At 36.2% G+C, this 24,369-nt stretch overlaps 2 pseudogenes across 1 annotated transcript; one reads left to right on the top strand and one right to left on the bottom strand.

The window, feature by feature from the left end:
• Positions 1-50: 50 nt before the first annotated feature.
• On the top strand, positions 51-2,498 carry LOC137744386 (expansin-A3 pseudogene; annotated as a pseudogene).
• Positions 2,499-14,501: 12,003 nt separating this feature from the next.
• On the bottom strand, positions 14,502-23,771 carry LOC137744384 (protein SHOOT GRAVITROPISM 6-like; annotated as a pseudogene). Its single transcript, XR_015953926.1, has 17 exons — positions 23,668-23,771; positions 22,629-22,867; positions 22,439-22,548; positions 22,189-22,316; positions 21,974-22,049; positions 21,766-21,899; positions 21,540-21,612; positions 20,840-21,020; positions 17,874-17,986; positions 17,067-17,180; positions 16,838-16,912; positions 16,237-16,335; positions 15,909-15,980; positions 15,741-15,826; positions 15,546-15,639; positions 15,223-15,330; positions 14,502-15,127 (listed from the first exon to the last, which is right to left on the bottom strand). The product of XR_015953926.1 is annotated as a protein SHOOT GRAVITROPISM 6-like (transcript).
• Positions 23,772-24,369: the final 598 nt, after the last annotated feature.

The following is a 24,369-nucleotide window of genomic DNA, read 5'->3' as shown; positions in this document are numbered from 1 at the left end:
AATTTGTAATTTTAAATTTAAGGTTAGAGTTTCTCACCTACATCAAGGCAATGGCGAAACCAGAAATTCTCGGTAAGAGGGGCAAAATTTAAAAAGTTTAGGGTCTCAAAAAAATGTGAACATTCATTTGAGGTCTAAGTCCAGAATTTGCAAGAAGATTATTTGAACTACCCGTAATATTCATAGAAGAATTTGCACTAACCGAAATATTCAAAAGAGGATTTTGACTACTTAAATAGTCAAATGAGGGTTTGAACAACAATATTATTTGAAGGATGATTTAGCACCGTTTGCATCGTCATATTACTTAACTGTATAATTAGCAAAGTTTTAAAAGATGCTAAGCTCTAGTTGGGCGGTGGACATGACTTTACACTTAGGCAAGGACTTAGGCAAATTTGAATAAATTTATTATATACCGTATAAATAATTGTCTATTTATTATATAGTATATAATATCCGAAAAACATTGATTATAAAACATATGATATATAAAAATATTGACAATTTTTCTTTATTACTTTGTTGAATTTGATGGTAAGAGAAGAAAAAAAAAACAAATAATTACGAGTTCGTAATATTTTATAAATTATTTTTTAAAACTCGTATAAATTTATAGTGAATTTTAAGATAAATAACAGTGTCAAACAAGTGGCTTAAAAAATATTGGAAGAGTGGTCAAATTAATTGGACAATAATTAAAAAACAAAACAAATTGTAATATAAATGAGCAATAGCAAGTTATGTGGCGCAAATTGATTGGCCAATAGTTAAAAAAAACAAATTGTAATTCTGAAATGGCACGTGGGGTGGGATGGGAGAGAGAGAAAGTCTCACTCTTCTTCCTTTCTCTTCTTCTTCGTTAGAACTAGAAGGTCCAAAACCCCATTTCCAGAAGCTACAAAATGCATATCTTCGTTCCTCCTTTCTTTGGCCTAGGTTTTTTTTTTTTGGGAAAAAAGAGAGCCCGCGATCAGCCTGTGATACAATAGAGCAGGGAAACCCAAAAGGCCAGAAAACCAGATGGAATTTCATCACTTTTGATGAGACCAGAGGGGCGGAACCACCGCTCCTGTGCTTGATTTCCAGTGAGGGGAGGGGCGGCCGCCACTCCTCGCCCTCACGTAACTTCGCCACTGCATCGAGGTTTATGAAAAATTAATAATTTATGCTCCTACCTAGGCGAGGTAATCTATGAAGGTCTTGGTTTTGCCTTCGTCTTTTAAAACATTGTTCCCAATGGTAGAAAACGTTTTTAGTTTGAATCCCACTTCCTATTGATGATAAATTAAAATCTAGAAAGAAATTACAATCAGAACATCTCGGTTCTCAAGTAATAGACATGAGACCACATTTCAAATCGCGGCCATATTTTAGCCAAAACGCAAAGTTAGACAATCATTTATATTTCCAACTCGATCCCACTTTGATTATGTATTAAAGATGTGATCAGTTGCTTGTAGTGAGCTTTAAGAAAAACAGATGTAAACATTTTCCATATTCGAAGCTAGGTAGATTCTGTAATTTTTCTTTTGATCCAATCGCCGTCAAAAGGATCATGTATTTTATGCAGGCAATAGAGATAAAGAATGGAACTTGCAGAGTTCAAATTCTTGCCTTCCAAAAATTTACGATAACAATGTACAACCCATTAAGACGAAAAATTCACGATGTCAGTTTCATACAAGCCGTGGGACGCTCCTAGGACAACTATTTACGATCCAATCACTTCATTACCACGAACTAGTCATTTTTTTTTTCATCTCACTTGGTTGTTTGGAAATTAATTAGAACAAGATAGTAGTATTTTGATGATGACTACGTGCAGGAGGAGCTTGCGGTGATGAGGATGTGATAAAAGAAGGATATGGCCTGGACACAGCAGCGTTGAGCGAGGTTTTATTCAACAAAGGGCTGTCTTGTGGAGCATGCTATGAAATCAAATGCGTCGACAACCCTCAGTGGTGCAAGCCAGGACATCCAAGTCACAGCGACCAACAACTGCCCCCCCAATTGGAACGAGCCAAGTGACAATGGAGGGTGGTGCAACCCTCCACGTGAGCATTTTGATATAGCCAAACCTTCGTTCATCAAAATTGCCGAGTACAAGGCTGGCATTGTTCCGGTCATGTACCGTAGGGTTCCATGCCTGAAGAAAGGAGGAATTAAATTCACAATAACTGGGAATCCATATTTCAACCAAGTGTTGGTGTGGAATGTGGGAGGAGCCGTGGATGTGACCGGAATGCAAGTGAAGGGCAGCAAGAAGCTCAAATGGACAACGATGAAGCGGCTATGGGGTCAGAAGTGGGAAACTGACTCCAAGATGGTTGGCGAGTCATTGACCTTCCGAGTCAGAGCGAGTGATGGTAGATACTCAACCTCATGGCATGTTGCTCCAAGCAATTGGCAGTTTGGCCAAACCTTCAAAGGCAAGAATTTCAGGTAGAAATAAACTTGTAAATAATGTTAATGTTGTTTGATTTATGGGAAGTGATTTTCACACATCTTCTTTAGCTTTCCACACATTTTTCTTTATTTATAGTCATTAAATTGAATAAATCAAACAAAATCAACATCCAAAATTAAACATAAGTGTGTAAGAAGCTAAAGACGATGTGTGAAAATTATTTTCCTTATTTTTTATTATGTAAAATTGTAAATATTTGCTTTGTCGGAGATTTACCTCTCATCGTGTAAATAAATAAATAAATAAATATATATATATATGTATATATGTATATATGTATATATGTTTGTATGTATGTATATATATAAAGTGTAATTTACCTATTGTTTTATATGGTCAACATTTCCTGTTTAGGGATAACCTTTTCAATCTTGGCAAATTTGTGGTTTCGTTTTATAATAATATTTCGGACAGCCAGGTTTTTATATCCACAATAGTTTTCGGCAAAAGTTTTCGTCATGACGGATGTGTGCAGTGAAATCCAAGGTTTCATAAAGAGGATAAGACAAAATTTCGAATTAAAATTGGTCGTGTGACAAGCAAAAGAAATGTGGAAATAATAATGTTATTCTTACCATCAAATTATCACAATATAACATGTGATGTGATAGGGGCACGTTAAAACCTTAACATCTTACACCACATTATCATTACACTTAAAACCTAATCTCTTACACCACATTATTTTAAAAAATAACATTATTACCATCAAACTTTCTTGTAATGTATATCAATTAATTTTTTAAAAGTTAATAATCAAACTTTATTTTTCTCTACACCTTTGATGCTATTCTTACCATCAAACTTTCTTTTAATATGCTCATTAATTTTAAAAAAAAATTATTTATTCTTCTAGACACACTTTATTCTTGGAGAACAAAATGATCACCCCCACATACCACTTAAAACCCTAACCTCTTACACCACATTGCCATTACCACTACCATTGTTGCCACCACCACCACACCACAATCCCATCACCATCACCACCACTACTATACCTGTCACCAGTACCACCATAACCACAACTCCCACTGCATCCTTGTCGCCACCGCCATCATCACAACCATAAACATAACTGCCATCACAACCACAACTGCCACCATCGTCGTTGTCGTTGCCTCTACCACTATTGTTACCTTTACAACCCAACCACCACACCCCTTTATTGCACCATCATCACAACCATTGTTCTTGCCATCGTTGGCGTAGTCAGGGCCCACACTATCAGGTCCATTTTTGTCATTATATACAATTGTATCACTTTTATATTAAAATTTGCCAAATCTTTTTACATTGCTTTTCATACTCACAAGTCACAACACTTTTAGAAATACAGTTATCAAACGATCAACTGTTTTATTTTGCAGTTGATTATTCTTAAAACACAATAGAAACTTCTTTTTTTTTTTTTTTTTGTTTTAAGTCATAGCAATTCCAAACTGGCTCTTAGTCATGTGAAATGGTGGATTCCCATGTTTATTTTAAGGATGCATAAAAATCAATTATCAATGACACACCCTGACCCCGATGTCTAGGTGAACACCAAAATCAAAGTGTAATGGCCGTCACCCAGAATGTGACGTAGCCACAACATGCTGCCGATACAATAATAAAATAACTTTGAATAATTTACCAAAAATTCGGTAGAGTTTGCTTTGAAATTTGGTTCTGGCCTAAATTTAAAACCTGCTTAAAATATTATAATTACTTTAACACAACATCCCCTAAGGGCCACATCGAATGGGTTATCAACCGTCCGCTACTTGCATGATAAGTTGTTCAGAGCATGGCATATGTTTTACAACAAAAACGGAAGACGTGAAGGTGCTAAGAAATCTGAAACTCTCATCCTATCATGAATGGACATTCATACAAACAAAAAGCACTTTAGGGAGTAGTCCTACTCGATACGGTTTAGGACGCGAACCTAATGATATGTACCTTGCGAACCTAATGACGCGAACCTAATGATATGTACCTTGCTGTTTTGGTTTATAGTTCGGACTATAAACCAAAACATGAATAAGTTGGGACTCTAACCCAAAACATGAATAAGTTGGGATTCTAACCCAAAACATGAATAAGTTGGGACTCTAACCCTAAATAATAGTTGAGTTTGAAATTTAACGAACGTCATGACAATAATGTATACGGCCGTACGAGTAAGGCGCTATGATGTGAGTACATGCCTACGAAGTAGTGTATAAGATCATAATCCAAAACGATTACCAAATACATGATCATGCCTAGTAGTGAAAGCAGTATCTCAAAGAATCGTTTTTATAAAAATTCATCAGCTACATCATGTTTCCAACAGTAAACCAAGTAAAGGAATGATCATAATCATATTTAAAATCATTTATATAGATATGAATATAATGAAAACCATTTTTGAAATCAAATTTCCACTCACCTCCAGCTAGCTCTCGCTTGATAGCCTAGTCTTTACCAATCTTGGTTAACTTTGTATCTAGACTGAATCATAATAATAGCACGTCTTGAACTCGGACACCCGATACATCATTTAATTTTATTTAGTCTTATGGTTGCATCTAATTTTCGAGTTAAACTGCTTACGTACTTTGTGAACAGATCAAGCCAATTGTAGCTCACCTTCTATAAGAGAATTTCAACGTAAGCTACTTGCGTTATTCCCAAAATGAAATGAAATGACAATGGGAAGAATCTGCCCTTTTTCTTTGCACTTCCTTTCCGTTATCGTAAAGCATCTGCATACACTTAATTCCCACATAGAAGTTCATATTTTCAAAATCCACAACAACAATAAATCTGCCAACTATTTAAAATTAACCAACAACTTCCAACGTCACTTGACAAAAATCACAGCCAAGGTAAATAATTCTTAAAATTAACGGGTTTAGGGTTTTTCTCCGATTTTTATTTCAATGTCTTCAATCCACACTACACCTTAGCTGCTCTACCCTGCGACTTCCTCTGTGTTTTCACTACGAACAAAGATCTCTCACATACAACTCAAAATTCGAATTAAAAGGCTTGACTCTCAAACTTTTCAAAAAAAGAGAAACTTGGGAATATGGAATATCCACTTAGATACTCTGGAAGCCCATCAAGAGAGGAATAATTTTCCCTCTTGAGTCGAGACCCAAATTCGGCGAGATTGGCCGGAATAGGCATAAAATGGCGGGGAACCATCGAATTAGAATCTCTGTGTACACTTTGTTTCAACGTGTAGGTATGATATCAAATCTAAGAGGGCCTCGATATGAATCGGAGAGCCTCTGATGTTATGTTATTTGATTGTATAGCCTAAACCCCAATCCCTCTATCTAAAACACACCAAGAAGAAGTGATGTCTTCCGGGAAATTAAAAGGATAACCAGGAAAAAAAAAAAAAAAAAAAAAACCAAGGATTAAAAAAAGATTAGGAGTTACAAACCGTTTCCGATAAGAACAACTCCTACAAATTTGGTTCCCTTATAGGTTAATTCTATAGCCTAATCCAACACTTCCTCTTCTCCTTCTCAAAATTCAAAAATCAAAACGCATAAATAGATGCACCCTAGTCAATTGATCATTAATCAAAGATATAAAATGGCTACACGAGTGAAAAATTACACTCTTTGTTCTCGCCTCAAACAGTGCCCAAAAGTTCACATCATAGCTATCATCGTCTGTATCCCTATCTACGTGCTGGGAATCCTGTTTTTCCACGACCAATATAAGTTGACTCCCGCAGAGCCCTGTTTACGGCTCGACTCTTCCACCGTGAGCAAACTCAACTCGAGTGGCTCCGAGTTAACCGCCACGTGGGACATGACGGTCGTCTCGGTGAACCCTAATCGCGTGCTTGCCATCTCCTTCGACAGCCTGCAAGTCACCATCTCGTACAAAACGGACACCGGCGACAACGGCAGAGACGTCTTGCTCACAACGAAGCCGGTGCCTCCTCCTCCTTCGCCTTTAAATACAAAAACCTCGACCGCTCACAGCTTCAAGATCGAAACGGTGTCCGCTTATGTAGGCGATTACGTGGCCAATCAAATCTCCGAAGGGAGAGCCCGTGGATCGGTGAAATTCGTGTTTGGCATGCTAGGTTATTATAGGTACGTCAATACTTCGCGGTGGTATTTGACTAGGCGTAGGTTAGAGTTTGGGGTGTTCTGTTGCTGGGTCGAGTTCGGGTTTTCACCGGGTAATTGGACCGGGACATTGACAACGATGGATGAGTCGAGGGCATGCGTGGATGATCCGATAACAGTCCATTTCAAGTAGAGATGTGGTTATAACTTATGTTGGTTGCCGTACATTTTGTTAATTAGGGTTTTTTTCTTTCTTTCTTTCCCTTGTTTATTTATTCTTAAAAAGTATGCAGTTAATCCTTGCTTGATTCGTAATGAAGATTATGGTGAAATTGTTCGTGTTTACCTATGTCACATTTTTTTGTCCTTAAAGTACCTCTATATAAAGCCGTTACCGATCATTTCACTGTCCTTTACCGATAGTTTTGCTGTTCGTTACCAATCATTTCGCCGTCCGCTACCGATCCTTTTGCCATTACCAATTGTTGGAATTTCTTTGTCCCACATCGGTAAGAGGGAAGGAGAAAAAGCAATTTAAAAGGAATTACTCCACTCTAATTAACACCAAGGCCCTTTGTGATAAAACCCCACATCTGGCTGATTGCCTAGGTGATAAAGTGGGGATAGTATCACTGTTGTTGGATTGGGCCCTCAGTACGTCGACCTAAAAAATTCGACACCGATTGTTTTTGTTCGCAGTGACCGATCGTTTTTGTTTTGCATCGTTTTCGTTTCGCCCACCAAGAGTTTATGCAACGCGTATTTTTTGCTATGCTCCCTGAAACTCGATTTAATCTCATTTTCCCTTTTGAAAAAAAATTTCATCCCTTTACATCTGGTAACTCATCCTTTGGAGAATAGAAAACTTCCTCGAAAAGTTCAAGGTTGGTTATATACATCCAATCCTCACATGCATTTTCTTAAACCAATAGAAAGAAAAATGAGAGAATGAGAGCACTCTTTTTTATAGTGAAGATTACTCATCCTTAGAGTGAAAAGATTGAGTTTTAGTTTTCAATGAGAGAAGACTAAACACCACCACCAAAACTTGCCACCGGCCTCCTCTTGAGCAAGAGTGCTCTAGCTTATCACTCTTACTCATCATCGATCCATACCTTAATTTTAAGATGGATTACAGCGGTTTGATTCTCATGAAGATGTGTACGTGGGCAATCTACTCATCCAATTCTTAGATGCGGCCAACAAATATTCAAACGTGTTTGACACACCCTAACCCGATTAGCCGTCAAACAAGATGTGCCAGCCATCACAAAATTATTGACGAAGCCATAGGTAAAGATTAAAAACTGTGTGACAATTAGAACCAAGGAGCTCAATTTATTAAAATAACTAAAATTATCTTGCAAGGAAGGTCAAACTACAAATAACCTCCCCTTGGAGACTCTGTAAGTTTTTTCTGTTTTATTACATGTCACATGAGTTAAGTGCATATAGTCAGGGGCGGATCTATTGAGGGACCTGGGTGGTCTCGGGACCACCTGGAAGCTCAGATAATTGGCTGTGAGGACTTCCAAGGGCCAGCCAAGTTTGGGCAGTGGTGGAGGGGAAAAGCAGCGGCTGCTTCTAGCTTTCTGCCAAACCAGAAGAAGAGAAGAAGAAGACTATTTACTTTTTAAACGGCATCCTAGGTCACAACGTAACGTAGAGCATTAAGTAAATCGGTGAGTATTGATGTATTGTTTGAGAACACCATCCTAGGTCATGTGGAAGGCTGAGAGCGTCACCATTTTTCATTATAAAAAAAAAAAAAAAAAAAAAAAAAAAAAAAAAAAAACACAAAACATAAAGGGTTCGATTTTCAAACAATTCCACTCTACCCAAATTAACTCCCTAGTCCCAAATCCCCGTTCCCTAATATTCCCACCCCACCCAACCAAAGGCCACCATCTCTTCTTCGTTCTCTTCTTCAGCCTTCACATACATTTTAAGATTAACTTGATATTTATATTCATTCAATGCATTTAAGAAGTGACTTTTCTCAATTGTAAGGGATTAGTGATCTTACTAAAAAAAGGGTGAAAAAAGGGTTGCATCAAATTGTTGTCTATATTAAGATTAAGAATAAAAAGTTGTCGTTGATCGTTTAATGTTTCAATGTTATTTTCATCTAATTTTTTTATCTTTATATTAGGACCACCCGATGTTAAAATCCAAGATCCGCCACTGCATATAGCAGTAGTAAATCTAACAGTATTTCCAATAGTGATGTTTAACTATAACCGTAAGTTCGGTTATTTATTAGTACAATTAGATAAACATTTATCTGGTGAAGTGTGAGTGGATCATAAACATTTTTCTAGTAAAAAAATTTCAATTGACTAACCCCCATTTTTGAAAACTCATAGTTTAAAACTACATAATTGTTTCTACCATAATATAGAAAATACAGTCGGTCATAAATAAAAAATCATACTTGATAATAGTGGCAAATCCAGGATTGAACCTTAGGGGCCTCAGTGTTAAATACAAATGTTCTCTATAAAAACAGAGTGCGAGTACGCAAAAAAAAAAAAAAAAAAAAAAAATCAGTTTATTCTCTGAGGCATTTCGTCGAACACTTGATTGGCTTGTTGTCACCAGCTAAACTATGTTGCACACATGTCAACATATATTGGCATATGCCAAAGCAATCTAATGAGTGATATAAAGAGAATTTATCGAGTGCTGCTGAAGCAACCTGTCAAGATATGCCTAACATGCATTACATTAAACATTTAGTAAGAACAAAAGAGATATGTACCAAACATTTGGTCCCTATTTCCATCCACCCTTGTTTGAGGAACTGCAAGACATTACTAGCATCTACTAGTGCAAATACATGCACATGTCTCTACAGGGTGTCTACTTGTGTATCTAGCATTTACTAGAAATATTAAAACATTTAATTATCCTACTTCGTAGATAGATCTATACTCAATAAATGGCAACCATTTGGTGAAAATAAATCACAATATAAATATAAATCATTAAGTGTCATGTACTCATCACGATTTCAAATCTAGTGTCGTTCAAGACCTTACCAAAAACATGTAAGTTTAACAAAATGTGTTCATCAAAACATTTGGAAAGGGATCCAGTCACAAAAACTTGGATCGTTCTTCCACAACATGTGCCTTCCTTTCGTTATGATTAGTTGAGCTTGCACCTTTAATAATACCTTTAGTCCCTTTACTAAACAAATAAGGTTTTTCTAAGTGTAAACTCGTTTATTTCCTCCGATTTGTGAAAATGTAGTACCTCACATGATTCGGGACATGGAAGAACATTAGGATAGGTCTTGAGTCCCCACACACCGACGTACGGATGTCATGCACAGTCGCACGCCACCTTGTCGCCAGTGAACGCATCGCCGTTGTCGTCGCTGTCGCTTGGGAATGTGCCATTAGGTTTCAATGAGATACATCTTTATTTTTCCATTTTCCTTGTTATGCTGGAAGGATGATCAGCACATGAACATCTTAATATGGCTTCCCCTTACTATTTCTTTGCATGACCAACACACCTCTTTAAATTGTCACAGAAAAGGGAAAATTTGGCTTTTGGTTTTCATCAATTGTCGTGGCACTAGTAGAAAATATTATTTGCTCGACAAAATTTTACGCGACGAAGCAAAATTTGTCACTATAGATAGTCAAGCGCGAAGAATGCGAGACACCGTTGCGCAATATTGTCAAACATTGCGCGACGACAATTTTCATCTCAAAAAAGATCTTTGCACGACGAAAAAACAACATCGTCGCGCAAACTGCGGGAAAAAATGCGGGTAAGTCTTTTTTTCTTTTCTTTTTTTTTTTTTGCGGAAAAAAACAATGATGCGACGAAACATTTCCCACTGAAGTGTGGCACAAAAAAATGTTTGTCGCACAAGTTTTTTACTCATGTTCAGTTATCTGAGTCAAAGGATTCAATGCCATTGAATCAGAGAAATCAGTGCGGCATTTATTGAGGGATTTTGCGCAGCGAATTGTTCGCCGGGCAAGGTGGCGAAGCTTCCTATAAATAACTAGTTTCGCTGTCGATATTTCTCAAACCTTTTCCTGAATTACAATTGTAGTTGTTATTTAAATTTAAGCGTAATGGCAGACTCATGTGATCGTCCGTTGATAATAATGAAGGGTGAAAGTTTTGGAAAAGGTAATACCCAGTAAAGTGGAAACAAATAAGCCCATGTCCACGTGGGCATATAAATGGGTTAATTCCTCCTATTTTTTCATTTCTCTCCCTATCCATACTCTCTCTAAAGTGGGAAATTGACAAAAACCAAGAGAGCAAAGACCTGTAGCTGAGCAAATTCCTGGTTGATATGGTCACGCATCTGGAGCTTTCCTTTGAAGATCTTGAGAGCCTAAGGGCAGTACTTGTACTGACTGGAGTGGGGGCGACTTTTGGAGGTGGAGAATCGGCTGAGACATTCAAGGAAATGAGGGGTCTAGCTGCAGAGGAAAAGGCAGTGAACGCCATCGTCGTCGATCTCTGGTGGCTGTAGGAGCGCTTGAAATTGACGTTCCCTAATTTTTAGGTTTTTAGTAGTACAAAATTTTGATTGGGTGAATTCCAAACATTGAGCAAGGCAATAATGAGTTTTTCTCCTCTCTCTCTCTCAGTTTTCCCTTTTCTTCGTAAAAGTGTGAATCCATATGGGTTCTTCTTTGAAGGCGTAATTTGTTCCTATAAAGATTAATCCATATGCGATGTTGATTTAGAGGGTTGTGGGGGAGGGGTACGAGGAGGAGGAGAAGAAGAGGAGAATGAGGGGAAGTGAAGACGAAAGTCTGGTACAATAAGAGTTTGGTGAGGAAGGAGAAGATCCCAGTTTTTTCATCAAACTCATTGTGTTACACGACATGCACATGATATGCTTACATATCTGAGCCAACCCAAAAACTCAGAGCTCATAACTCTATCTTCGAAATAAAAGAATGAAGTAATCACTTGTGAGATTTTACATTTTATATGTGGGTATTTTTGTCATTTCGCTTTTGTACATGGCTCTTATTTCAATTATAAGATAAAAAAATGGGTCATTTTTGGCAATTTCCCTTTTTAGTTGTGTTGGACCACTTACTTTAGTGTGAGGAAGGTTTTAGCTTTTATGTGCAATGACAAATTGGGTAGTTCATCGAAAAAAAAAAAAAAAGACAAATTGGGAATTATCAAAAAAATTTTGTCCTTAATATTAAAATGGCACAATTTTTGGTTGTTTTCATTAGTTTTCCAAAAGAAAAAGATTCGTGAATATTAATCACAATACTCTAGACTTCGCAAAACTTTTCTATTTACTGTTTTAACTTGTTATCTTAATGAGTCATATCGCATCAATTTGTTATATTAATGTGTGAAATAATTTAAACTTGAATCTAATGAATTAAAAAAATGGGTGACACCACCCTATCCATGTCTTTTGTTAACCATTTATTTATTTATTAGCTAATGGAACTTGAAACTTTATGTAAAGGGCCAACTCCCAACAACAATCAACATGACCAAAAAATCTCGTGATAATTTTCTAATCATGTACTACAGAATAATAACTGTTTGAGATCTAAAGTTAGTGAGGGGCTCTTGAAACAAATTTATTGAAATAAGAATGTAACTACCACTAGATTGAAAAAAAAAATCTATAAGTTGAAACAGATTGTAGTTTGTATATGAATTTAAAAAATAATTGCAAGTCTAAAAAAGTATCAATAAATATACAACTGAAAAGAACAAATGCTCAATCTATTTATCAAATACAGTTATAAGATAAATAGATGTATGTAGTCTAATATTCGAGTGGATAAAATGTTGGGTTTCTACCCATGTATCTTGAATTCGAAGCTTCTCAATCCTAAATTACTGTAATAGTTTCGAACTCGTCCCCTTTTCCTTAATAATAAAAAAAAGATAAATAGATTTTTAAACAAAATCAAGTGGCATTTTATCGTAGTGACTGAAAACAATCATACCTATGCATATTCTGTGGATTCAATCTGGATTGATTCCCCTCCACCATAACAACAAACTATTTCTCTCCTAAAGAAAATTTTCAATTTTTATTCTTCTGTTACAAAAATAAATGATAGTAATGATGGGTGGTTCGAATTCAAAGGAGGGTGAGAAACTTGGTTTTGCATTTAAAAAATTCTAGGGAGATATGTACATGGGTAGGTTTGGTATGGTTACTGTACCAAAACCCTCATACCAATTATCGTACCAAAATTTTAGTTTGACAAATTTATTGATCAATTCTTTAAGCTTGAGATGTAGAAGAAGCATTTGGAGGAGACATTGAGGTTGAACTTATACAAGGTTGAGGTTGAGCTTGTGTCAAGCCTACATTACAAACAAAGAAAACATATTGGTAGCAATTAGAACAAGAATTAAAGTTCAAACCGTTTATTATTGAATTGTTATATATATACACACACACACACACACACACACACATATATATAGGATCAAGGGACAAATATTTTAACAAACATTTTACACTTCCTTTTAGTCTTTAGATTTTATAACATTCAACAGTCTAGATTAAAGGTGATGTGGAGAGTTTTAAACATTAAATGACTTAGATGATGATGTGGATTATAACTAATAAAGAAAACACTAATCTAAATTAAAAATTAATATCTAATAGGATAAAATTGAAAAAAAACCAATAATCAAACTTTGAACCTAGCGTAAAAAATAAAAAAAATAAGAAAAACAAAAACATGAAAATATTGTAACCTCCATCTCCCTCCCTGCAATGCCTTGGACGAAATCTCCTCTTTCATTTTGTTAAAAAATGAACCCTAATAAATAACTAAAAAGGAATGATTAAAAAAGAAAAGGTGATACCAGGGATAGGATTAATACTCAACGGAAACGAAACTGCTATAATAAAAAAATTGAAAGCGCAGATGAATGAAATCAAGTTGTTTGTTTGATTTGAAAAGCTAAAAGAAGTAGAAAAATCATCAATGACCAAAATTGACAATATGAACAATAATATACAATTTAGGGTTTTGTACGTTTTGCTTATGTAATGAAGATTCATTGTAGAAGGCATCAAAATTTCATATCAATCCTATGAAAGCCGCAGACTTCATCGGCAAAGAGGGAGATGGAATTACAATACTTCGAATCAATGGAGTTCTACCTTCTTTCTTGTTTGCACGCTTAAAACTAGGGTTTCTTCCTTGCGAAGGAAGCAGGTCAAGGTTCTCACACCCAGCACGCAACCCCGCTTTTTCGTATGGAAATTCTAGTAGGGCTACCCTCATTTGGAGCCCCGACTGCACAGCACGAGTCACAATGTTTTGAAATCGCGCGGCATTGTGCGGCGTAGTGACGATGGTGATGATGATGCCTCTTTGCGCCAATAGTCTGGCGATGTCGATCATCGGTATCATGTGGCCTTGGGCCATGAAAGGAAACACGACAAAGTGAAGCTGGGGCTCTCCGGACGCTATGGTATTGGGAAGAAAATTGGATAGACAGATTATCATATATGAAGCAAGAGGTTCTCTTGTTACTCGAGGGATATAGTATCTCTCTCTTGCTACTGGACAATGATGCAATTTGCTGCTGCTGATCCTAACATTTCTCTCTACTCAGTTATGTGGACTCTGTTAAACCACTTCACATAACTTGCTTCCTATTTCGTGCAGTCCTAGTGAAGACACAAAAACTACGCATAACGACGAGAATGATGCAGTTGCGCGACATTTACGCGTAAGGAATTCAGCACCCAATAGATTTACGAGAATGATGCAGTCGCGCGACATTTACGGTAAGGAATCAACACCCAATAGATTTACGAGAATGAGCAGTCGCACGACATTTACACGCAAAGCTTATAGGACCAAATGGAGTCCCGCGGGTGAATAAAACTGACAATTCAATATCAAAAGATGGAGAGGCAGGAAATATTACATATTATGGCCAAGCACGACTCCGAACCAATCAACACACTAATATTCAGAATTGCCTCAAAACAAGAAACCATGAAACATCTCAAACCACATCTCCTTTGTGTTCAAGTTACAAATCGTTTGCCTAAAACCTGTAAAACCGATAGTACGTGAAAACCACACGAATTTACAATCTCCGAGATGACGTTTTGAGTGGAACAGAATTATGTTACATCTATAACACACAAAATACACAAGCGACCCGAGGTAAATGTTTGATTTACAAAGATACAACACAATTGACATGATTTACAACAATTCGAGAAATTTATGGCCTCGGTAACCCTACATATTGAAGGTCAATGCTGAATTCCACGATTCTCCTACGCTGCTTCGTTCTGCATCTTGCAATGGGACTTCCATTTCACAGCCATCAAAGATCGTGATGTGTTTCCTTGCACACAGGTGAAAATGATCAATTTAATTTCTCCTTTATGGCTTGCTACTTCATTCTAGACTGAAAAGTCATGGCCCTTTGGTATTGAGTGACTTGAGTCCGTACAATCAACTCGAGCTGATTTCCATGAGGATGACTTCGAGAATTTTAATAATAAACCCAGAGCAGCAGAGCACGTAGCTCTCATGACTGCATCTGCTGACTTACTCATTTTTCCTACTAGCGTTTTGAATACCTAGATTTAGACATGAATTTTTGTGAGTATACCATGTTACTCTTGGTTATGATGGGCCATGATATAAAAAGATAGCACTCGTGTCTGAAACTTACCAGCGCATAATATTGATTCAAGATGTGCTGATCATCGGACAGAGATAGCGTACAGCTGGAGAAGTATATAGCATTAGCCTGAATTATCAGCCATGGTGCATCGAATGCCTACCGTATCAAAAATGTAAGTCAAGTCATTTGAGTACCCATATTGTGAAAAGAATAAAAGGGTGGTATAACCATCTGAATTGCAAAGATTATACCCATAAAATCATAGGGCTTTCATACCATAGTTATGATGCTAAATTTACTAGCCATTTAGCATAGCAACCAAAAAAAGAAAAAAAAAATTGTATTGAAAATGAAGGTTTTCCAGTCGAAACCTGTATTGTAGATGCCATGTAAGTATCAAGTCTTAAGGGATGATGCTGAACAAATTGCTTTGTGAGGTCTCTGACAAAACCCTCGTAGTCAGTTCTGAAAAGAGAAAAGTTGGTGTGACTTCATTTATCGCCAGATAAGGTTACTGGCATAATCATCTCATAAATTCAGTCCTCTGATAATATGTCAAGACATACCGATGATCATGATTGAAAGAATGCATGTTGAACAAGGGGAGGAGTCCATCCATTTCCAGTAATGGGGCAATTTGTTTCAGAGTAGTCTGTTCACCAGTTCAGAAAAACAAGTGTACAATGTCTCCATAAAACAAGTGTACAGAAGAAGTAATAACGGTAAGCAATTACCCGGCAAGTCTGTCTCACGCTAACGTCATCATCATGCAAATGCAGAACCAAGCGTGGGATTACGGTATATACCTGGACATAGTATTACATTTTATAACTATACGAGCTTTTAAATGAAAACCTCGGTCAAGTTTCCATGTTATTCATATATAAATAATTAAGTGGTAAAAAGTTCTGAACAAAACTGTGCAACAAGTTACATTCTGAAATAGACAGCCAAAAGAACGAATGAGAAGCATGAAATGATAATCTCAATAATTTCTACGCTCATATGACAGTTCTTCAAAAGGAAAGAAAGTTCTTTCTAAGATCAGAACAAGTAATAGACCTGCTCGAGAAATGCCTCAAGTTGCAGACCAATTCCATAGTTACTTAGTGCTCCAAAAGCTGCAAAAGCATTAGCTCGCATCTTCGCATTTGTACATATCTGTTCCATGTAATTAGTCAATGTATCAGCACAATAAAATGAAGTACGCTACAAGCAACATGTAAGATGCCATCTGATTTCCAAATAATAAGTGACATTACATGGATATCCTTTGGCTGACAGTTTGTTCTAAAATGACTTCTAGGAAGAAAGGGAAGGCGTACATTGTTCAGCCCACCTATTTTTCTGTTCTTTGACGAACTTCAAATTTTCCATGCTCTTAATTCTTTTTAAATCTATACTTGCAATATTTAACTGATAGTCTAATACCAAAATTAGTTAAAGTAACTTTGAGAAGAGATGCTCCTATTAACTGCAATCACAACTCAATTAATTTGGAAACATTTAAACAAATGTAAATTGTAATCAAGATATGGCAACGAAAGTCGAAACCGCGTTTAATCAGATGTAATCCTTGAATGACCAAAGAAAAAAATGAAAGAGGCAGCAAGAACCAAGAAAATAATTTGTGCACCAGTATACTGAGAGTGAAGTACTGCACCTGAAGATTTCGAAGCCACATAGAAAGACTAAGCAAAATGGGATCCACAGCGTCCTTGGGTGACGACTCAAGCATCTATTATATTAAAAATGAGTGCTCAATATTGAATTAATACTAAAGATTAATGATTACCAAGGAAAAAAAGAGTGATCTAAAGAAAATTCTTAATATTTATATGACACACATGCTAATATTACACCCATCAAAAGAAAAGGAGGGAGGAATTCACCGTGAGCAAGCAAGAAACTGCAGTTAATTGCACAGATTCATTGGAATCATCTAGCAAAGCTAATATTACACCCAGAACTTGAGGTGTGTACTGCAACATCTGCATAGATGGTATCTGCAACTCAAAAGTTCAAAATGTCAATTCCTCCAGAATCATAGAATGAACGGTGAAGAGAAAAAAAATTGAAATAAGATTTAAAACACGCAGTAGGGCATACAATTCATTGTGAAGGACAGAGAAATAATGACACCAATTTCAGGCCGGCAGACAAACAAAGCCAGGCTTGAGAATGGACATGTAATTACAGGATATCGTCCAAAGACCAATAACGCTATTGAGACGCACGAAACTGACACACTAGTTGACAATCTCTAACAGAGGTGTCTTGATAACATTACTCAACTCAACCAAATAATACTCTCTTCTCTTAAGGCCTAAGGAAATGCAACACATTTTCTATCAAAATATTCCAAATAAATTTTTTTAGAAAAAAGTAATGCTCCTCTAGCATGAGACTGATAGAACCAAAAGATGTGAATGCAAGCACATACTAATTAGTGAAAAGTAAGAAATTATTCATTTTTGGATACGGTAACCACTTAATTTTTGGATTGAATAAATCAAAGGAGAATTAAGGGACATATATAACATGGTGTGTAAAAGGATACAATGTATGCGTGGAAATCATTTCCCACTGGAAAATTATGGAGGTCAGCTTCCCAGAAAAAAGCTAAAAAAGATATAAAAGAAAACTAAATAGGAACATGCACAGAAAAACCAAGCACTTTCGCAAAAGATTCACTTAACCTGTACTAGTCCTCTCAAACACAAGCGCCTGACTGTTGGAGATTCATCTGAAACATGTCGACACAATACCTCCACAATCTGCTCCAACAGGGATCCAAACCCATCCCAGTGTTAGTGTATAAGCATTGAGCTAATCTGAGTTTAGGATAAATAAGCTTTGTATTTAGTTGTGTATCCACTTTGGTTAATTTTACCAAGTGTAAGGCTCATATTGTAATTCTGTCTAAGTGACATGTGGAAGGATCCTTGAACTTAGCTAGATGTGTGGCTGAGATTATTTCTGTTTGAGATGGTGGGAATCCTTATGCATAACTAAGTTAAGGAATATAGAAAGAAAAACATTCTCTCTGCAATTTCTGCAAAGAGTAAAGCATCCAAATCCTTCTCCATTTTTTCTGTGATTAATTCTTTCTTCTTTCTTCAAATTAACACACACTAAATCAAACTTCATCACCCTGCATTATCAAGAATATTAACTAATAAGAATTTGGAATCAAAGGCTAACAAAATTATTCAACTAATAATACAAAAATGCATGAATTAACAATGAGCACAAAACAGGTTAAAATGCTTGCAAAGAACTAAGATCCCAAGTACACTAGAAACTGAAGGAAATAGAGTAAACAGTGGTTACTATGCACATATTATTTGGGTATACTTTATTAATTGTATCCTTTTCTATCACATGCGTAAACATGGACAGGAACAATGATACGGACCGAGATAATTACCAAGATGAACAGAAAAGTAACAAATTGCTGAGAATAATGACATGATGGAAACAGAGTTCGAAACAAGAAGATCCCATGATACAGACATGTCATGGAAATAACAAAATTTTAATGTAACCAACAAAATGTAGTGTGTCTTGGTTGACATCCAACGCATACCAGTAGCGGACAAACTCTGACAGTGCAGCAGCTGCAGCTGCCCTTTGGTATCTTTGGTGTCGATTTAATGATTTACTTAAAATTACACATATGCTTCGAACCTTTAAATAAAAAAGGTGGTGTCCATCAAAAATGAAAATGAAACCACCACAAGCCTTAATTTCCATGGACCATAAAAAACAGATTATGATATTTACAACAGAATATCACTTACCATATAAAGCTCAATAAATACCTCGTACTTAAATGCAAGCTACCTTTTTCAACAAATTCGCAAAATGTGATAAGCTTAAACAAATTGAAATTTTATTTAGCAAGGGTGATCTCGGTTTCTCAAATGATGATCTTTAAATGAACACTTCGGATGAATTTTTTTAGTGGAGTGAGCCCAAACAAGCGGTTAGCACCATATTAATTTACTAACCAGTTAACGCTTGAGCACTCATCGTACGACGTACATATACATATATATGGGTTAGGATCCGATGACACACGCTTTTAACACCCATTTTGTAAAGTCCACTTTGTAATGTATTTCAACGATCTGCACCATCTATATTTTAGTCAATGTTTTAAAGAGCGAAGCCTAAGCGTTTCGTGAATAACCTTGCCTAGGCTATAGCCTCATGGTACCTAATACTTTGTAAAACAATCAAGTAAGCATGCCAAGCAATCAATTATTTGATTAAACTATTATCTCTCTAATTCACATCATTAAGTCATAATAATCTAATAGAAACCAAGTTCGAAACATAAAATTAGCATGAATTTTATAAAATCCTTGCTCAAAACGACGTCATTTTGGGTTTGGGAGGTTTCTTTTAAAACAAAATCAAACGCCCAGGTTGCCTAGGCGCCTGAGGCAACAACCTAGGCATTTAGGCTAGTCTATAGCCCAACCGCTGGGCAAAGGTGTTTTTTTCATAGCCCCACCCCAAAAACTGCCTAGGTGACTCTTAAAATTAGTTTTTTTTTTAAACAATGGTTTTAGTACATCATTATTAGATCATCCTTGCAAAAAATTAGACAAATTTGAAACCATAAAGACATTCATTTGTTGTAAAGGAAATGGACAAATACAGTTCTACAAAGAAACTCTAAATTTAATCAACGGTTATATGGTGCATTTGGGTGATTTTTGGTAGACATTAGCTTTGAGGTAAAACATAAACGATAGACAGTTGAATCGTTGAAATACATTATGGTGTGGACCCAACAAAAACGTTTGTCAAAATGTGTGTCAAGAGCATGTGTTCAACACATTCACAGAACGCTTGGAATGCAGTTAAAAGAGCCCTGCAAGAGCATGAAAAAGGGGACAAGTTTTTACAATCTTAAAATTTAAACCTTACATGTGCTTGAAACTTACACGTGTGTGAGTATTTATATAGACGGCAATATTCTTTCAGACAGTCTGATGTTACGTTAGCGGCAAACTGCCAGTTAGAGGTAAAATTGTAATCGCAGGTATCAACTTAATAACCATCTTGCAGCCTAACATATCATCGTCTCTTAGTATATTACTATATATAGCAGAAATTTTAGTCTAACAGACTATAAATTTGGACCATTGACTGAGGAGTGATGGGAGAAAGTTCATGTATGGTTTTCACATGGGCTTTGGTTTCAGCAAATTTTAAAAATTCATCTTTTTCAGTTATTTGTCTTGATTGGAAAGGTGCTATTAGTTAAAATTGTTTATGGAGACTTCATAGCTGTTTTTTTTTCATTGTTTTCACTTTGTGGACATCTTGTTCACTTGTGTAGTTGTCATGCAATGAAATCTCGGTTCTTTCTCAAAAATAAACAAGGAAAATTCTTGCATGCATCTGGCAATATCAATAAACAAAAACTGTACTAGATCCTTACCGTAACGGATCATGTTGACCACGGCTAGCTAGACCATGACAACTTCCCAATTGGAGAGTAAGTTCAGCAAGAACAGAAGCATAGTTTTGTTGCACAGCTTTTTTTCCTATTTTACCACCACCTCTGCAACAAGTATGGAACATGTCAAAGTTGTCTAACATTAACAAATACTACTGAAATTTGATAATCAAAGCTGATTTCTGAAACCTGAAAATGCAGTTACAGCAATAATAGCAGCTTGCAGAATGTCATCCTCCATTTGACCGTCAACTAAATGGCTAGGATTCTCTCCTTTTTCTGAATCACCTTTAAGGATGGGATACTGGTCAAGGACGGATATGACATGCTCCAGGAACAAAGACGAAAGAACTCTATGCTGGGAAAATGCCTACAGATAAAAAGCAAAATAACAAACATTAAAAAAAATAATTTACATTAAAAAAATGTAGAAGATGACTGAATAAATTATGATCAAACTGAATAAATCAAATATAATAATAGAGGTGATTTCAAATGATGATGTATCACAATCTATGTTACAAAAATTTCAGACTAGTAGTGGAAAGTGGCAAAGTGATGAGAAAAATATTACTACAGATAGGCGGGGGAAAGGGGTTTGTCGGTTTGAATGACAAAGCAAGAGCACTTTTGCTCATATAATATTTGATATGGAGTGAAGTAGTATGAAGATATGTTGGATATTAGATACTATATTTACTTCAAAGATAACGCATGTATATTTTATAATTGTAGTCTGCAATTTAACAAACAAATTACTTGAGTGGGGTTGAGTGGGGGCATCTGCCCCCAGTGAACCTTCATTGGCTCCGTCCATGCAACCCGGTCGTGCAGCATAAAAACAGGTATCTTTATAAGAAGAGTGCATATAATATGGGTAAAAGGATACAGCGGCAAGAGTTTCCTGGCGTAAATGCTTCTTAGTCACATGGGCTGTAGCCATCAGCAGAGCTTGAGTTGTCCTATAACAGACAAACACACACGCACATATATTCTCTATCGGGGTTACCAAACAAAAAACCTATTTCTTTACCAAAAGAAAGCAAGAAAAGCTCATTGCATTTTTCCCTTTTTCAGAATCTGTTACTAATTTAAAATTTCATTATTAGCAAAACCTTGAAACATCAGTTTCACTCAGTTCAGTTCCCCTTCTTGTGACAAACTCAATTACAGCTTGAATGGCCCCCTCCGCTGATTGCTTGATCTTGTCACATACAGCTGCTGTGCAACCATGCAGGGTGGCTACTAGCTGCAAGATGAAACTGTTGTGTTGTAGTATCGGTTTCAACTTCGTAAACACAATAAAAAAAACAATGAACTTACCTCCCTCTTTGTTAGTAATATACAGACAGAGGAAATAATTCTGTTGAAAAACCTCAGATGGATCTATAGAAGTATCCTGGGTACAAAAAGAAAACCAAAGATCATCCTAGTGTTACATTTCCACCCATGGCTCCAATCAAAAGATATGATAAAAGCAAAGAAGAGAATATTAAAAAAACAAAAATATGTATGAAAAGAATTGGCAATGAACCTACACTCTTCGAAATAGCTATGACATCCTCAAGCGATGATAAAGCCCTGTAGGATATTTCTATGTCCACGCCGTAGCTAGTAGTTAAGGCTGTGGAAGTGAAACTGCAATGCTAAAAAGTTGATCAAGAATCTACAAAGAGAGAGAGAGAGAGATAGAGAGAGAGAGAGTTCAGTCATAGAAAGTATATATGAAGAGATCCAAATGCATTTCCAGTCTTCCAGATAACTATTTCAGAGACTTGTCCAACTTACCTGAGCGGAGGCTTTTCTAACTTCTGAGTTAGTGTCTGCACAAAGTGGAAGATACATAATGACCCTGTCTCCCAAGGACAATGCCTCACGACTTGGCAATACAAACGCAGCTGGACGTTAAACGTAATAATAAGAATAAGGATAGGTCAAATAAAAACTAAAAGGAAAGCTGTGTCAGGGGCATTTTTACATGGTAAGTTGGAAAAGGTCCTATGCAAATTACGGTCAATTTGCTTGCTGTGCGTGCAACTTCCTTGGCAGCACAGGGCACAATTTGCAGTGGTGCAAACTATCCGAAACTTGAGAAGTATCTCATGTACTGCAAGACAACCTCTTCGCCTTTGACAATCCACAGGTGAAGAAACATACTGGTCAATTTGTCTCAAGATATGGGATAACTGCTCTGCTCGACTTCTCCCATCTTCTCCGCTAAATTGTCATATGATAATAATCAGAAGCGGTATGGTATGTAAATAAAAGCAAATATATATATGGAATATATGAACCCATGCAATTTTTCAATTGTAAGCTCACCCTTATATTCCTAAACATGAAAACTAGCACATATAACTTCATCATCATCATACCTTCAATTAATAATGGAACACATATAACTCATAGGAGCTAGAGAATATGTATATTATAGTGACGTTTGCATACATAATATATTCTTTGTTCAATGATACATAAGATACATTACGCATATGTTTTACTTTAGAGATGGACAATTTAAATTATCAGATGTGTGAATTTGATATGCTCAACAAAACCCCACGAGTACAGCCGAACTAGAGAAGCATCTATAAGAATTACTTTAGATGGAATGGAGCACATATGGCCACATTGAACCTGAGACATACATGAATATCCCACTTTAGAGTGTCCAACCCAACCAACAACGAATGAAGAGGTTTTCATATTTGGATAAATGAATGAAGAGGTTATAAATCTATGTATGGAAATGCTAGGCTTAGAATTTTGTGACGAAATAATTTCAAATTCTCAACCTCTATCAAAGTGGAATCTCACCCATATCCAAAATTATCAGAAATCCAGAGAAAGCATTTGGTTACTTTCAAAGAAAAAGAAACAACGAAAAAACAAAAAGCACAGCAGTCAAGTAAGAGTTCGGAAAGGATGACAGATTGATGTGCACTCCCAAGAAGCATATATCATGTTATTTAAGATAAATGCTACAAGAATTGCATATATCATGTTATGTAGTGTACCTTGTAAGAAGAATTGCACACAGGAGAGTGATAAGGTTGTCGATAAGAGGATTGATAACATCCACTGGATCATTTGGTAAAGCAAAGAACCCTAAGGTGGCCTGTCAAAATTATCACAATCAACAAGATGTATTAGCCACCAACCAAGAATTGGGTTTACCAAAATAACTAGTGCGTCGGAATAATAAAAACAGCAAACCTTTAATACATGGTTTCTGGTTTCAGTTGTTAGTTTTGGCTCTACGGAGACCAACGTAGTTCAGGCACTTAAAGCACGAGCCTGTAGAACTTCAAGAAGAGAAAAATTGAGAAAGTTACAACGTAAGTTAAATCATTACCCTTAGGCTGTGTTTGTTTCAAAAATTATGTTCCACGAACTATAGTTGGGAAACAATACATATCACAGAAAGTTTTCCCTTCATATTTAATTTTGATATCACATTGATTAGATTTCTTGACAGTTTCTAAGGGGAAATAATTGAAATAATTGTATAACGATTTAATTGAAATTTTCATTTTCTGAAAACTTGGCTTCATAGCTCTTAAAATTTTATATTTATGGTTGTAGCCTTATAGGGAACATATTTTTCCGGAATCAATTGCCAGGATTTTCCTAGTTGTCAGAAAAATTATGTGGGTCAAATGCCAAGAAAATTGTGTACTCCCAGAAATTACTTTTTTTTTCTCCAAGTTTTCTCTCCT

Source organism: Pyrus communis, chromosome 12 (genome assembly GCF_041283825.1).
Source record: "Pyrus communis isolate YQ-2024b chromosome 12, ASM4128382v1, whole genome shotgun sequence".
Lineage (NCBI taxonomy): Eukaryota > Viridiplantae > Streptophyta > Magnoliopsida > Rosales > Rosaceae > Pyrus > Pyrus communis.
This window is presented reverse-complemented; position numbering and strand designations above follow the sequence as displayed.